Source organism: Pseudorasbora parva, chromosome 25, assembly GCF_024679245.1.
Source record: "Pseudorasbora parva isolate DD20220531a chromosome 25, ASM2467924v1, whole genome shotgun sequence".
Classification (NCBI taxonomy): Eukaryota; Metazoa; Chordata; class Actinopteri; order Cypriniformes; family Gobionidae; genus Pseudorasbora; species Pseudorasbora parva.
In genome coordinates, this window is record NC_090196.1 from 35792028 (window position 1) to 35810599 (window position 18572).

At 37.5% G+C, this 18572-nt stretch overlaps 1 long non-coding RNA gene across 1 annotated transcript; it reads left to right on the top strand.

The window, feature by feature from the left end:
- Positions 1 to 291: 291 nt before the first annotated feature.
- On the top strand, positions 292 to 1866 carry LOC137065422 (uncharacterized). Its single transcript, XR_010901643.1, has 3 exons — positions 292 to 420; positions 934 to 1054; positions 1485 to 1866. It is a non-coding gene; the product is annotated as an uncharacterized lncRNA (long non-coding RNA).
- The last annotated feature ends 16706 nt before the right edge of the window (positions 1867 to 18572 follow it).

Here is an 18572-nt window from a genome sequence, read left to right on the forward strand (position 1 = left end):
ATTTTTGTTTAAAAGATCTCTACAATATCAAACTCAACAGCTCTTTTAAGAGTCAACCCTCACAAGAGCTTCTAGTGATTCTCAGCGAGTCTTGGCATAATCAGCCCTTCACAGGTAAAGTTGAATATTATCAGTATCAGTATATATACTAAAGTATATACAGTTTTAATATATATACTCATAGAATGCTCACCTTAATCTTATGATAAATTAACTTTATTGTAACTGTCTTAATTTATATGTTTTAAAAACAATAGTATTTGCTTCACAGAGTAAGTGAGACTTTCTTGTTTTACAGAAGAGAAGAAAGACCAGACCTTATATCGAAGCAAGCTAAGAAAATAAGTCCTTTGTTTAGGGTGAGGAAGGAAGATGGACATCTTGTGCCCGAAGAAGACAGAAAAGTGCGCAAGTCCATTGGTATGTCTTGTATTGAAGCAATGCTGTAATATGTAGTACAACATTTGATGTTGATCTCTCAAAGGACTATTCATTTCAACAGTGATCATTCTTTCTACTCTGATAAAAATACGTACCATTATTCATGTCTAAATATTTTAATAACTCCTAAATAAGCAAATGAGGTTCTGGATCTTGGATTTATTTAAAATGATAAATATTTGTTTTCCCTTTTTGATACAATTATAATTACACTTTTGGCCTTCAGTTCTTAAAAACTGCACCGTCTGTTTGTCTTAGATAAAAGCAGACAAGTGTGGGAAAAAGCATTTAGTTGTTATAAACTCCATGTATTTCTCCATTGTTTTGTAGACCATGGATGGTTCTGGGTAGCTTTAGAAGATAATGAGTTGGGACATATTAGGAATCAAATAGTAAATGTTCTTTGAATTATGTGAAATATCTGGTTAGTTCTTTGGCTTGAAACAAGGCCTTATACTCCACAGACTAAACACATTGCATTTGTGTTTTAAGATGGATAGCAAGAGAAGGCACAAATTCGACAGGAAAAAGATGTGCTGCCAAGGAGGAATACAAGAGGCAAAAACTCTGCTCTCTGAGAACTATACATGGCCATGGGTGCTTCATAAGCATGGTAAGTCTGGTGCCTGGGTACCTATTTCTTAATTCTGTCCATGAAAGTTGTATTGCAGTATTTGAACAATTTTATATTGTAAAGGCTATCACAAGTGATGCTCTTGAAACAAGTAACTAAAGAAATCTAGCATCACTGACAAAGGCTCAGAAGAGACCATGCCTTTCTAAAAGATCTACTGTTTAAAAGGTTGCTGTTGATATGGGTAAATTAGTTTTTGTTCAGTACTTGGCTAATATTATGGGCTGAAATATTATACATAATGCTTCAATGTGTATATTATTTTATGTGGACTGACTGCTGCTTTGTAAATTTAAATCAGGAATTGGCATTTCTGCCCATTTTGAGGTGGAGAGTTTACTGAAGAACATAGGTTAACCTGACTGTACATTAAACTTAATCTGAATTGTGTTTGTTGTTTTACTTTTAGACCAGGACTGGAGAACGCCGGATTATACGACTTCTTCTTCTGGTTGAGAAAAGGCTACACAACATCAGTGATCACATCATCTGTACATTGATTATACTGTAGGGTACAAGTGGGCGAACTGTTTAGAAGAAGAAGAACATGAACATGATAGAGGGAAGAGACAGAAACCAGTCTAGTTGTAATAATGAATCATTATTTTCCAACACTATATCAAATCTGTTTTCTGTATCATAGTTGACTGGATGGGATTATGTGGCACTCATTTGTGTGGCTTCAGCAGATGTGAATGGATTAATATGATGTTAATGTGTTTTTTAAAACCCATTTTTATTTATCTTGAATCTAATTTGACTTTATTCTACTTTATCAACTGTATACTGTATCCTCCAATAAAGTGTTGAGTGATAAAGTATGATGAGTATTGTGTATGGTGTTTGGTACAGTAAATACACATTCAACAAGTGTATTTAGGTTATCTAATTAATTACCAAGAATTTTTTACTTGAGAATTAAACATTTTTTATCTGGTTATATTATATTTGGTACAATGCTCCAAAAAGTTGTATATACTTGCATGCTGTGACAAGTATGTCAGTTTTCAGTGAAATAAAGGGAAGGATTACAAACACTTCAAGCCTAACTGAAGATGATCCATGTTGATCATTCTGGTACATCTACTACTGCAATACAAATTAAAGCATGCACATTTTCGATGCCAGGTACGTGAAGAGGGTGTAGATGAAATTGTGACAATGTCTCTTGTTATTTTACTTAATGGTGCATGGTCCTATATTTAATAGTAATAATGAAGTGTAAATAATATAAATAGTTTTTGTTTACTCTGGAAAGTGGATAATGGCAAGTTGTTGCAGGTTCATCCATTATATTTATTAGTGTTTATCCATAAAAGAAAAGAAAACTTAATAATTATTATTTTACAACATTTCTTTCAAATATTTCTGTATTTCATCAGATGGTCTTACAATATCAAAACCTAAGACTTCTGCTTCCTGCTTCGCTACTGTTCGGACGCTCTTGCTTACTGCTCCGCGCTTTGCTCTATCGCTTCTATATTTTATCTCATAACTTCAACTTCAGCAAATCAACACAGCGCTCAAACAACAAAGCTTAACTTTTTTGATAAAACTTGAAACTCTGGAGACTGGATTACTACAAAAAAGCGAACACTTCATTCGACCAGCCTCTCCCTTCCATCAGCTTACATTCCGGAAGGGAAAACACAGCTGCCTACTATCGAAAGGATAAGAAAATGCCTCTTTTAGTTCAAGAATCTACTTGCTGCACAAACTGCCACAGACTTTCACAACGGATTGCAGTTCTTGAAACAAAGTTATTTGCGCAACTACCAAACCGGACGAATCACACAGCAGAGCTTCATCACGAACGTCCTCTGCACACAGCTGGTGAGTCCCGTAAATTTAGTGCTACTCAACAGATAGAGAAACAAGTAACTGATCAACACATTAATCGATGGCACAAACAGGGGGCAAGACCCAAACACACTCGAGACGTCAGATTGTCACAAGCTTCATATATTGCTGCAGTAGCATGCTCTACCCCAGACACAAGGATTGCAAACAGTAGTTTCCGACCACCATCGATACATCTCGAAAACAGATTTGAAGTATTAATGAATGAGGGTGATGAATCCCCAAACGTGATGAATGTGATCGAACACGGATTGCATCAGCCCACAGCTAACACTAATGCTAACAGGCGCTCAAGGTCGAGCAGACAGCGGCCCTCAGCTCAGAGCGCAGCCCGAGCCAAGGACTCTGATAGTGGGTGACTCTACAGTCAGAAACATTAGCAGCAGAGATACAACTACATGCTGCCTTCCACAAGCAACCATTTCTGATGTAAACAGGGAAATTCAGAACATCCTGATAAAACACAAGATCGCAAATCGACTTATCATTCATGTAGGAAAGAACGATATTCAGAGAGAGCAGTCAGAACTCATTAAAAGGGACTTCAATGAACTTTTTGAAACACTTAGCAAACTGAAAGTTCAGCCGTTCATCAGTGGACCACTGCCAGCAAGAGGAACAAATAGATTCTCACGGTTGCTTGGGCTTAATACATGGCTGCAAAAAACCTGCATGATGAAGGGAGTGAATTTCATCGACAACTTTAATCTCTTCTGGAGCCAGAGACAATTGTTTACATCAAATGGCCACCACCCAAACAAACTTGGTGCAAGAGTGTTAAAGGACAATATTTATTTTTCCCTTCATCATCCTTCAGCTGTGTGTTCTAACCAACTCAACCGGATACAGAGTATGGACGACCACAGGACTTCTTTTCAGCAGCTGAATGGACATGTGGCTGACACATCCCACAAGGACAATGATAAGACCACACCCCCACAACAACAATTGCTCACGGACACACTCCCAGCTGAGCCCTGCCCACAGAGCTCACCACAGACTGACTGTGAAGGATTAGATCTGCTCCAAGATTCAGCACCCAAGGATGATTTTCTGGAAAATGGACAGGGAAGCCAGGACAACATATTTCAGCTTCCGATAACACCAGAGAAACAGCCCCTCTCACCGGACATGTCATTCCTCTCTCCAGCATCCCCGCATCTGAGCTTCTCAGAGAAAATGGAGGACTTGGTTCATGCTGGAATCAGACTATCACACTCGATCGCTATGAGCCCCCAAATATCGACCAAAAATCGTGGAGCCCCACAAACACCAAAGCCTGTGGGCCCAGCTCGTCCTCGCCCTCCTCCTGTGAGATTTCTTCGGTCACAACGTCAGGGCCCACACCCGCCTCCATCTGTTGTAGGTGAACCAAAAACAACTGATTCCAGCTCTCAGTGATGTGTTTTGGGTCCCCGCTATGATAACAGTAACTTTATCAAATGTTTACAAAACAAGGGGGAACCCAGTGTGCCTGCCTCTTTCTCTATCTCTGTTCTGTTACGTGAAAGAAAGTCTAAGGCCTTGTCAGGCCGTTTAATAAACCAATATAATCTGCTGCCTGTTACCTGCCAAAATAGGATTAATGTGGAGAAAAAAATTATTACTGTTAAGTTAGCGCTTTTAAACATCCGTTCACTTAAGAACAAATCATTTCTAGTCAACGACTTAATAACCACTAACAACCTAGACTTTCTGCTTCTAAATGAAACGTGGCTAGAAGAAAACTGTAGTGCAACAGTCCTAAATGAAGCAGCCCCTCCTAACTTTACTTTTATGAGTGTTTGCAGATCTGTTAGGAGAGGTGGGGGTGTTGCTGCTCTTTTTAAAGATTTCTATCAATGTAAGCAAGTATCATTTGGTGACTATTTGTCTCTAGAATATCTGGGTATTGTGTTAAAAGGTTCTCCAGGCATCCTGCTTATCATTATTTATAGGCCTCCGAAATACTCTGCAGGCTTCACTGAGGACTTTACAGAACTGTTATCAATAATTTCCTCAGAGTTTGACTGTTTTGCTATTGCTGGGGATTTTAACATTCACATAGACAATATTGAATCCAGTAAAACAAAAGAGTTCATGACTGTTCTTAACACTTTTGAGTTGACACAGCATGTAAATGGACCCACACACAATCGTGGACACACTCTAGATTTACTTATCAGTAAGGGTCTAAACATTTCATCAATTGTTATTAAGGATGTGGCACTGTCTGATCATTTCTGTATTTTCTTTGATATATCAATCTCTCCTGCCATTGAAGCTAGATCTGTCTCTGTCAAAAAGAGATGCTTAAATGAGAACACTAATGTGCTGTTTATGAAGGCTTTATCTCTAACACCAAGCATATCTGCAGACTCTGTTGATTTTCTCCTTGACTCCTTTAACTCAAAAGTTAAGAGTGTAATTGATGATATTGCTCCTCTAAAAGTCAGGAAAAAGAGTACCAAACAAAAAGCACCTTGGAGAAACTCAACAGCAGTTCAAATAATGAAAAGACAATGCAGAAAATCTGAACGCATGTGGCGGAAGACAAAACTTGTAGTCCATTATAACATCTATAAAGACACCCTTCATGCTTTCAATGTTGAACTAGGCAAAGCTAGACAGACCTTCTTCTCAAATATTATAAACAGAAACATAAACAACACGCGCACTCTTTTTGCTACTGTCGAGAGACTAACAAACCCCCCGAGTCAGACTCCTAGTGAAATGCTCTCAGACAGTAAATGCAGTGAGTTTGCTTCCTACTTCCCCGAGAAAATCAATAATATCAGAAAGGCGATCAGTACATCCTTTAGTTGCTCTGGGGTCAGTCAGATCATACCAAACCCTCGGAAAATTACCATGTCAGATTTCGACGCTATTGACTGCAAAATTTTAGAAGACACAGTACAGCATCTTAAAACATCAACCTGTGCCCTAGACACACTCCCCACTTCTTTCTTCAAAAGTGTGTTTAACTGTTTAGAAGCAGATCTCCTAGAAGTGGTAAACTCCTCACTTCTCTATGGGACTTTTCCAACCGCCCTTAAAACTGCAATAGTTAAGCCTCTTCTGAAAAAGAGAAATCTGGATAACTCCATACTGAGCAACTACAGACCAATCTCAAATCTCCCCTTCATAGGCAAAATCATTGAAAAAGTTGTTTTCAATCAGTTGAACAAATTCTTACGCTCAAATGGATACTTTGACAATTTTCAATCTGGTTTCCGTCCACATCACAGTACAGAGACAGCGCTCATAAAGATTATAAATGATATTCGCTTAAACACTGATACAGGCAAAACATCAATTCTGGTACAACTGGATCTCAGTGCCGCATTCGATACTGTTGACCACAACATACTTCTAGACAGGCTGGAAAACTGGGTTGGGCTTTCTGGAATGGTCCTCAAATGGTTCAGATCATACTTAGAAGGGAGAGGTTATTATGTGAGTATAGGAGACCATAAGTCTGAGTGGACGTCCATGACATGCGGAGTCCCACAAGGGTCAATTCTAGCACCTCTCATGTTTAACCTGTATATGCTGCCACTGAGCCAAATAATGAAAAAGAACAATATTGCTTACCACAGCTATGCTGATGATACCCAGCTCTACTTAGCACTATCACCTAATGACTACAGCCCCATTGACTCCCTGTGCAAATGCATTGATGAAGTTAACAACTGGATGTGCCAAAACTATCTTCAGTTAAACAAAGACAAAACCGAAATCACTACATTTGGAAACAAAGATGAAATTCTCAAGGTGAACGCATATCTTGAGGCTAAAGGCCTGATAACAAAAAATCAAGTCAGGAATCTTGGAGTGATTTTACAGTCCGACCTGAGTTTCAGTAGTCATGTCAAAGCAATAACTAAATCAGCATACTATCATCTGAAAAATATTGCAAGGATTGGATGTTTTGTCTCCAGGCAAGACTTAGAGAAACTCGTTCATGCTTTTATCACCAGTAGGGTGGACTATTGTAATGGACTTCTCACTGGCCTTCCTAAAAAGACCATTAGACAGCTTCAGCTCATACAGAACGCTGCTGCCAGGATTCTGAGCAGAACCAGAAAATATGACCATATCACACCAGTCCTCAGGTCTTTACACTGGCTTCCAGTTACATTTAGGATCGACTTTAAAGTACTATTACTCGTTTATAAATCACTCAATGAGCTAGGACCCCAATACATCGCAGATATGCTGATTAAATACAAACCCAACAGATCACTCAGATCAGCAGGATCAAGTCAGTTAGAAATACCAAGAGTTCACTCAAAGCAAGGAGAGTCTGCCTTTAGCTATTATGCCAGCCGCAGATGGAACCAGCTTCCTGAACAGATCAGATGTGCTCCAACAGTAGCCACATTCAAATCCAGACTCAAAACACATCTGTTCAGCTGAGCATTTACTGAATGAGCTCTGAGCACTGTATGTCCGACTGATTGCACCCTATCTTATCTCTTTATTCTTTATATAATTGGTTTAGTTTACCTTTGTTCTTATCTCTGGTTATTGTTTATTTTATATGTTCTTTTGAGTTGAATATGATGAGTGAAAACTGGGTTTGATGGAAATAGTAAGTTTGACAATAAGGTTTGAGTATGTGTAAATCTGTGGAGGGTATGATGAGTGAGTAAGGGTTTTAACAAGAAGGTTTCTGAGTAAAAATCAGGGAATAGTGATTAAAATGGATGTTATGAACGTGTTTGAGAAAGAAATGAATGAGAGGTGTTCTAATTAAGATGGTACATGTATGTAGGCTGTAAACTGAAGAATGTTTTATTTTTATATCAGATCATTATTGTGGATCTGACCATTTTATTTTATCTTATTTTTTTTATTTTTTATTTTTATTTTTTTATTATTATTATTATTTTAATTACTATATCTTTACGACTGTTTTAACTATGCTTGTTTTTAATTCTTTATTCGTCCATATGGTATTCTTTTTTTTCTCATGCATTTGTTACCACTGTTTTAATTAATTTCTATGTAAAGCACTTTGAATTGCCATTGGGTATGAAATGTGCTATACAAATAAACTTGCCTTGCCTTGCCTTGCCTAATACAAGCATGACGTTAGAATAGAAAAGACAAAATACTCTGATATTTAAATGTGACTCAAAGTTTGTTGTCCGTGATGAGGAGAATAGATCTGTGTATGTTGTACTGCCCTTACACCTCCAGGGACCCAGTAGTGGCCCCTGGAAGAGCAAAAAAAAAGCATATTTCAAATGGCTTTAACTCAAAGTCTGGTTAGCGTATCACAGAGAAAATTGGCAGGACAACTGCATATGCAATGTTTACTAAATAATGTTGGCCACAGTTTTCAGACATATATGGAAAGCTGCCATAAAGGTTTTTTTAAAAGTGCTCACAGTAAAATATACAATTTCAGCTTGGCCCTCATATATGTCATAAAGGTTTGCACAATGAACATATTTTAATATCCAGTTGTCCATGAAATATGTAATTAACTTAACATTTATTGTTTCATTATGAAACCTTTTAAACTACATTACCCATATATCTGTCATTGTATCAATGCAATGGGAAACATGGCGCTGTAGTTCATAGAAGTGTGCAGAAATGCTTAGGGTTAGGGTTGGGTTCTCAGTAAAGGAGTCCTTTCTCACAACATAGCGACACTTTATAGTTAGCTTAATGTATAACTGACGTAATAATAACACCAAAACATACTTTGTAACATGAAACGCCGTTTTATATGGTTAAAACAGATAGTCCAATCACAGCGCGTTCTGCGATAAAGTCACAGCCAATGACAACCCAGCTGAACAGAGGCGTCACACTTACTTGTCCATTTATGGTAAATTATATCACATCTCATCCGGTTCAACTGAAGGGGTAGATTCCTTAAAGATTTAATATTTAGGCTGCTAAATATTTATTTATTCTAATTAAATAATAAAACTCACATTTTAAAACGAAAGTCTTCTTTGTGTGGTTAAACTGATGCATAATACATATATTTGAAAGAGAATCCTTTTTCTATGCAATGGTCTACAAGCATAAACTTCTTTAAGCCATCCTTTATAATCTGAACTCTTGGAATTAAAACAAATATAACAAAAGCACAATGAATGCACACAATTTTGTAAGCATATTCCAATATTTAATGTCCAACAGTTTAAATACAAATGTAGTGCCCATATATATATATATATATATATAGGCAAAAAAAAGAACATTTTACATTCTAAACTTTAATACTATATATTTGCGATTATTGTTCACTTTTATTGTATCTAAATTAAATGCCAATTAAAATAGTTGATGATTATTGTAAATGTTAACCATTTTCAGTAAGAAAATACTTCTATAAAGTACATTCATGTTACAGTTACATTAACAAGGTAGTGATATAATGATAGTGAAATAATGATAGAGGTAGTTATGGTGGACATGTACTTTAGTGACCATTGTAATAAAAGTTTTAATGAATAATTATTGATTTCAAAAGGTATTAACTCTCACTATCTTCATTTGTTCAAACAAACAACAAATGCAGAAATATACATTGGACTATAGCCTCATGAAGTCAATGCATGACTAGAACCAGTGGATGGCAATAAATATGTCCTTCACTAAAACTCCTGATGATCAAGGCATAGGCAGACATCAAGAACAGTTTATGAATATTGGTTCTGCATATATCAAAGAGATCATAAGACTCCACGTGAAGACTTTGAGACACTGTGACAGAGCAAAGGGTGCACTTCACTGGAGATGTCCTATGCATGTCCAAACAACAACACCCAAAAACACTTATGAAGTGGACACCACCAGGAGGATGCACGAGACAGGGAAAACCAAGGAAGATATGAGACAGATGTTTCACGAAGACCTCAATGCCGGTGTTCCATGAGAAGATGTGAAAACGTGGCCACAGATCGAATATGATGGAGGACACATGTTGCCCAATGTGCCCAGGACAGGACATGATGATGATGTTGTCAGTTTATACATAACTGTAGGATTTATTTCTGTAAAAAAACGATGCATAATTAAATGTTAAATACATTTATGTAATAAGTTCACAGATATGTGTGCATTCCCATTATTAAAAGTATATAATAGCAAGCTATATCATATGAATTTGTTTGAAAATGTAGATAACTCACTTGATTTTGTGATCACATAAATTATTTACATGCAAACGGGACGTTATAAACAGTGCAACTGATCTGATTAAGAAAAAATAATCGAATATCTGATGTCATGTGACCGAAGTGGCTTTTTGAGGCTTTTGCATCTGAACTCTTCATATACAAATACAGCTCTGGAAAAAAAAATTAAGAGACCACTTAACATTTAGAAATCCATGTTAAGTGGTCTCTTAATTTTTTTCAGAGCTATATGTACGAGAATCATACGAATTTGACAACTTGTTAAATCTTGTGAATTATTAAGACTTTGGGAATATGTTCTTACTGATTGAGCTATGGGATTTGTAAGAATAAGTAACAACAAATGCTAAATAAAATGTTTGATAAAGGGTTCAAAAAACACATACGTACCATTACAAATATTTGCTGTTGCAGCTTTTGGTTTTCTCCGTTACTTCTCCACAAACAAGAATGGGTTGACTGAGTCCGAGAGGCCCTTTTGGTCTTTTCAGGTAAAAAAAAAAAAAAGAAAGAAAGAGAGAAAAAAGTCATAATATATAATATATAGCATTATAAAGTATACTATTTAAATAACAATATTTGGATTTTACATTAAAATGCATTTAAAGCATGGTAATTGTTGTGGCTACTGTTTATTTACAACAAATATCACATTAAAACTACCAATACTGTGGTAAACGCATGGCAAGTGTTGTTTTTTTATTTTTTTATTGTGCTTCTACTACAAATGCCACGTTGGAACTACACTAGTAATTATTATTAAATATTAACAACTGTTTAAAGGTCTATAGCACGTCACGTGACAGTGTTAAATTACCCTATTAGCAAGGTGTGTTTATTTAGAAAGCAAAGAAATGCAAAGCCTCAGTGGAGATGATGACAGATACAATGCAGTGACTGAACATGATCGATAACGACAAGCAGAAAATACTTTATATCAAATATTAGGACATAATATGTATGACTACTCACCAACATGTGGCACACGTGATCTGATGCCAAACATCGCGAAGTGTTCTGAATGAGACTTCTTCAGCGCGATTTCATACCGATAGAATTGCCGTCTAATGTTGACGCCAAAGGTTTCCCACTGAAAGCAATTGGGTTCCCAGTTCGTCCATCGCGTGACGCCGAGGGGTCTACCTGTGGCGTCTTCAGTGTGACGGCGCGGATAGAGACGCAGTGATTGCTTTTGGGTCTTTTCTTCGCACAATTCAATCGTTTGGCCTCGGAATAGTTGGACTTTTTCAATAAAGTGTGCCTGTTGTCTGTTACAGCCTGTGTTTTATATCATATAATACGCAAATGGGTAGGTTTAGGGCGGGGTGGGGTTTGACTACTGTTTCAAACGTGTATCATAGCGTAAATAAATGTAAATACAATTGTGCTGGCTGATTAAATTGAGAATCACACTCCAACATGTCATAATGGAAAAATTATAACCCAATAAATTCCATCATGACGATAACATGCACATGCCCAACACGTCTGTTTATGACGTCCTAGGTTTCTCATTGAAATCAGTGGATTACCCAGTACGTCGAAAAATGGCGATTTAGGGGTACCCTGTGCGTCAACAGCTGACGTCAGGGTCCCTTGACCGTTCGGCAACATTTGACGAGTAGGGGTGAGACTGTGTTGACATGAAGAAAAGTTTGGCCTCAGACTCAAACAAAAAGAAAAGAAATGGATATTGTTCAGCATTTATAATGTTTGAAAAGACAGTTGTTCATCAGTGAATCCTGAAAACAGACGATGTATGGCGGTTCTCCACTTCATTAAGCAGCACAGCCATTTTCAGCTGTGATGAGGAGAATTAAGTGAGAGATTTAAGTGAGCACTGCATGTTTCAAAGTCAAAACTGTGAAAAGGAAAAAGCTTGAATTGTGAGAATTTCCCAATTATATCTTATTCTGTGGCCAAGAGAAGTCTAGACAAATATGCCACATTTCACAAATATCTGCGGTAGAATATTCAAAACATTTACACTGATCAAATATTGTTTCTACATCAAATTATACATGAGTACACTTAAGATCCCTTTGCAGTCTTTTCTCTTTAACCCTAAAAATGGCAAGACCATAATGAGAAATCAGAAAATAGTGTATTGCTCTTATGTCTCATATTTAATAAAGGGAGCTATGTTTTTTGAAAGTATGATTGTTATTTATGTTTTTGGGGGCATTAATCACTATTTGTAGAGCGACTCAAGAGAAAGCACTTCTGTCCCCACATCAGTAAAGGACCAGCTCTTATTTTCTGTGAAATATATGGGAGAGAGGATGCCTTCAAATGACAAGTCACACACAGATATGAAACTTCCCTGGCTCAGCCCGTCCCTCTATCTGAGAACATTCTCTTATCTGACCATACAGTTAATTACCACATAGTTGAAAGAAATCATCTCTCCTATCGCAGACACATATTGACCCTATAGTTTTCATAAAAGGGTATTGAGAAGAGATTTATTGATGAACACCAAGGGGACACTCATGCATGTATGCTTTTATAAACATAAACTGATATATTTCTTCATTATCATCATATTAAACAACACATCTGCCTTCATATTTGAGTAACGTATGGCTCAGAGGATAAGGATCCACAAAATATTCTTTGACTTTCTGAACCCATTAACTAGTTGTGGACATTAGAAGAAACTAATATTCTTTAAAAGAGCCCTTGGTCAACTCTTTCACTGTCATTGCCTCAGAGCTGTCACGACATAATCGTGGTGGAAATCTCTGATAAAACTGAGCTGTTTCAGACATCAGCATTTACTTGCAGCTTCTCAACTGATTAATTTTAATCACTCAATGTTGTTTTGCCTCTGATCCAAAATTAACATTTCTTGAATACAATAAGAACGAAGATCTGCATAAAAGACAGCTAGATCGACTGCAGTAATTCTAAATTAGCTGCATCATAAGCAGCTTGTTTGAGATGAGCAAAATCTGCACACCTGAATCTGAGCACAAATATCCAAACACTGCGAGATGCATGCCGGTCAGAATGTGTGTTGTTGTTTTTTGACATTCCCTTAAAATGTGACTTATATGTATGTATATGTATAATTTATTTTATTTTATTTTTTATTGCAGAACTTGTACATACAAGATCAGGGAAATGAAGTGAGGTTGTAACTCTTACAATGAACAATAACAAGGAACACACACACAACAACAAAAAACAATAATGTTCTGGATTTGTATACAGAGAAAGAAAAGCATAATAATTTTAAGACATATCTTTGAATAAATTTTCATAATGCATAAAAAAATCACTTTTTTTGTTATTTATGAGTTTAAGGGATAAAAAAAATAGAGTTAAATTCAGCAAGAGAGAGGAAAGCGTAAAGGAGATTAAAGCCATCTTTGCTTGTGGATAATTAATTTAGCTTTATTTAATAAGATTATTCATTATCCAGTGGTGTTTGACTCTGTTAGCTGGTACTCATATCACTCGCCCTGCTTTTCTAGACGTTTTGATTCTTCTACTGCCAGGACTTTTAGCGAGGTGTATTTATATACCCAAACCCCTAATGTTGTTGAAGCTCTTTCCTCTTGCGATCATCCTGATGATCCGGTTGACCTTTTTGACAGTGCTTGTACTGCTACGCTAGATTCAGCTGCTCCTCTGAGGTTACAAAGATTCAGGACGGCGAAGAAAGCACAGCCCTGGTTAAATTATTCTACCCTCAGACAAGTGTAGGTGTGCTGAAATTTTCAAGGAGTGTCTTAAGCGGTGAAAGTGAAAGAGCGCTATCACAAGGTCCATTTCTTGAAATGAGGAACTCTGCGATGAAAGAGCGAATATCCTCAATTTTATGAATGTGTTAAATTGATCAAGTTTCAGAAAGCTGTTAGGGAGGCTTTCTGAAACTTGATCAATTTAACACATTCATAAAATTCTTTCATCGCAGAGTTCCTCATTTCAAGAAATGGACCTTGTGATAGCGCTCTTTCACTTTCACCGCTTAAGACACTCCTTGAAAATTTCCCATTAGTTCTATTACTTGTTTATAAATCTCTCAATGACCTAGGACCTCAATACATCGCAGATATGCTGATTAAATACAAACCCAACAGATCACTCAGATCAGCAGGATCAAGTCAGTTAGAAATACCAAGAGTTCACTCAAAGCAAGGAGAGTCTGCTTTAGCTATTATGCCAGCCGTAGTTGGAACCGGCTTCCTGAACAGATCAGATGTGCTCCAACAGTAGCCACATTCAAATCCAGACTCAGAACACATCTGTTCAGCTGAGCATTTACTGAATGAGCTCTGAGCACTGTACGTCCGACTGATCGCACCTTATCTATGCATCATTTTTTATTAGGGGCCAAGCACCGAAGGTGCGGAGGCACCTATTGAAATTGTTAGTGTTCCTATTATTAGGGGCCAAGCACCGAAGGTGCGGAGGCACCTATTGAAATTGTTAGTGTTCCTATTATTAGGGGCCAAGCACCGAAGGTGCGGAGGCACCTATTGAAATCGTTAGTGTTCCTATTATTAGGGGCCAAGCACCGAAGGTGCGGAGGCACCTATTGAAATCGTTAGTGTTCCTATTATTATTCTGCTTCTTCTTCTTCTTTTTCCGCCATAGGAGTCTCTGGCAGCCCATAGAACCGTATGGTAAAAAGTTGTGAAATTTGGCACACTCATAGAGGCCAGTCTGAGCTGTCACTATAGCAAATTTGGTGCCTCTAACTCAATCCCTCTAGCGCCACCACCTGTCCAAAGTTTCACTCATATTTATGCTTATAACTTTTGACCCCTAAGGGCTAGAAACAAAATTCTTTTTTCATCGGATTCCTTGGCTCAAGCCGATTCGATTTCACCCTATGATGTCATTTTCCGGTATGCAAATTTTCCCGCCATTTTGAATTTTCTGAAAAACCTACTTTTTCGAACTCCTCCTAGGCCGTTGCTCCGATTTTCACGAAAATTGAAACAGATCATCTTCAGAGCATGTTGACAAAAAGTTATGGAATTCAAGTTGATTCGTCCAATCGTTTTCAATAAACGCACAAACAAATTTTACGTGGAGGTTGCAAAAACACACTAAAGGCTATATCTCCGCAACGCTTTATCGTATTCAAACCAAACTTGGTACATGTCATCACAAGCATGACCTGAAGCAACATGCAGCGTTTCGGCGCAGCGCCACCTACTGGTCCGGAGATACGAAAAATGCCTATTTTGGCTTATAACTTCTGAACCGTTTATCCAAAAATCATAAAATTGGTCTCATTAGATTCAGGGCGTCATGCCGAGTCGACTGATATCCAATTTTACCATGTCGGCCATTTTGGATGTCGGCCATTTTGAATTATGTGCAAAAATGCTGTATTTTATGAACGCATGAACAGATTGTTATGAAACTTGGTATGGGTCATCACCACGATGCCCTGAAGTAGCCTGAGAAGTTTCGAAACAGCGCCACCTAGTGGAGAATTTTTTTTTTCAAACGCTTATAACTTTGGGTGTGGTTGACATATTTTGATGGGAGTGTGTTTTTTGGTCTACTGAATCCTTGCCGACTCCAACGATACCAGACTTGCCAGGTTTCGGCATATGGTTTGCGCAGAGTTGTAATTTAGTGCTTAAAAAACATTTGCTGATATCTTCGAAACCGCTAGTCCGATCGAGACGAAACCAGCCTCAGAAGTTCGGAAACATAGGTCGATAGCTATACGCTAATGCCCAAATCTCAAAATATTGATAGTAAGGGGTAGTAAAATCCAATCAAAGTCAGGTGTCAGTCCTTTTTTACGTGTTTTTTCATATAAATGTCTATAACTCCAAAACAAAATGAGATATTTTCACCAAACTTGACACACATATGTATGGGCTCACTATGAGGACACATAAAAAAATTGGTGGGATTGTGCCTCTTGGTGGCGCTATAATAAAACAAAACATGAAATTCCCATTGACTTCAATGCAGTATTATGGTTTAAAATGCTAATGCTATAATTTAAGAATGCATTAGCGTATCGTTACAAAACTCGGTATGTGTCTTCCGCTCCATGTCCTGAAGATACTCAAAAAGTTTCGGGGTAGCGCCACCTTGTGGTCAAAAGTTGTAATAAAATGTACAAAAATGCTAATAACTTTTGATTAAATTAACCCATTGTAATGAAACTGGTCATAATACAGTCAATGGCTCATGCCGAGAACATGGATACCAATTGTGCCATATTTTGCAAACCTATCTGTCCTCCGTCTTGTTATTTGTTAAAAACCTACTTTTTCAAACTCATCCTAGACCGTTTGTCCGATTTTCACCAAAATTGATCCGTATCGTCTTCAGACCATGCTGACAAATACTTATGGATTTCGGATTGATAGACAAAACAGTTTTCATATACCACTGCAACAGAGTTGAGCCATGATGCAAAAATTACTCTTGAGGCTGTATCTCTGCAATGCTTTGACATATTGACACCAAACTTTGCATGTGTCATTGTCATCTCAATCTGACTAAACCACATCAGTTTCGTAACAGTGACACCTATTGGTCGAAAGTGATAAACCATTAAACCATTATTATTGACTGTATTTAAAATTTGACTGCTATTTTGCCTAAAATCAACTTAATAGGTCCTTAATGGCTCATTGTTGCAGTTGGCTTGAGACTTCCAGCCATGCTGGCATGTCTTGTCTTCTTCTTTGCGCTTGGCCCCGATAATGGCTGCTTGTTATTATTATTATTAGGGGCCAAGCACCGAAGGTGCGGAGGCACCTATTGAAATTGTTAGTGTTCCTATTATTATTATTCTGCTTCTTCTTCTTCTTCTTTTTCTTCCGCCATAGGAGTCTCTGGCAGCCCATAGAACCGTATGGTAAAAAGTTGTGAAATTTGGCACACTCATAGAGGCCAGTCTGAGCTGTCACTATAGCAAATTTGGTGCCTCTAACTCAATCCCTCTAGCGCCACCACCTGTCCAAAGTTTCACTCATATTTATGCTTATAACTTTTGACCCCTAAGGGCTAGAAACAAAATTCTTTTTTCATCGGATTCCTTGGCTCAAGCCGATTCGATTTCACCCTATGATGTCATTTTCCGGTATGCAAATTTTCCCGCCATTTTGAATTTTCTGAAAAACCTACTTTTTCGAACTCCTCCTAGGCCGTTGCTCCGATTTTCACGAAAATTGAAACAGATCATCTTCAGAGCATGTTGACAAAAAGTTATGGAATTCAAGTTGATTCGTCCAATCGTTTTCAATAAACGCACAAACAAATTTTACGTGGAGGTTGCAAAAACACACTAAAGGCTATATCTCCGCAACGCTTTATCGTATTCAAACCAACCTTGGTACATGTCATCACAAGCATGACTTGAAGCAACATGCAGCGTTTCGGCGCAGCGCCACCTACCTGTCCGGAGATACGAAAAATGCCTATTTTGGCTTATAACTTCTGAACCGTTTATCCAAAAATCATAAAATTGGTCTCATTAGATTCAGGGCGTCATGCCGAGTCGACTGATATCCAATTTTACCATGTCGGCCATTTTGGATGTCGGCCATTTTGAATTATGTGCAAAAATGCTGTATTTTATGAACGCATGAACAGATTGTTATGAAACTTGGTATGGGTCATCACCACGATGCCCTGAAGTAGCCTGAGAAGTTTCGAAACAGCGCCACCTAGTGGAGAATTTTTTTTTTCAAACGCTTATAACTTTGGGTGTGGTTGACATATTTTGATGGGAGTGTGTTTTTTGGTCTCCTGAATCCTTGCCGACTCCAACGATACCAGACTTGCCAGGTTTCGGCATATGGTTTGCGCAGAGTTGTAATTTAGTGCTTAAAAAACATTTGCTGATATCTTCGAAACCGCTAGTCCGATCGAGACGAAACCAGCCTCAGAAGTTCGGAAACATAGGTCGATAGCTATACGCTAATGCCCAAATCTCAAAATATTGATAGTAAGGGGTAGTAAAATCCAATCAAAGTCAGGTGTCAGTCATTTTTTACGTGTTTTTTCATATAAATGTCTATAACTCCAAAACAAAATGAAATATTTTCACCAAACTTGACACACATATGTATGGGCTCACTACGAGGACACATAAAAAAATTGGTGGGATTGTGCCTCTTGGTGGCGCTATAATAAAACAAAACATGAAATTCCCATTGACTTCAATGCAGTATTACGGTTTAAAATGCTAATGCTATAATTTAAGAATGCACTAGTGTATCGTTACAAAACTCGGTATGTGTCTTCCGCTCTATGTCCCGAAGATATTCAAAAAGTTTCGGGGCAGCGCCACCTTGTGGTCAAAAGTTGTAATAAAATGTACAAAAATGCTAATAACTTTTGATTAAATTAGCCTATTGTAATGAGACTGGTCATAATACATTCATTGGCTCATGCCGAGAAGATAGATACCAATTTTGCCATATTTTGCAAACATATCTGTGCTCCATCTTGTTATTTGTTAAAAATCTACTTTTTCAAACTCATCCTAGACCGTTTGT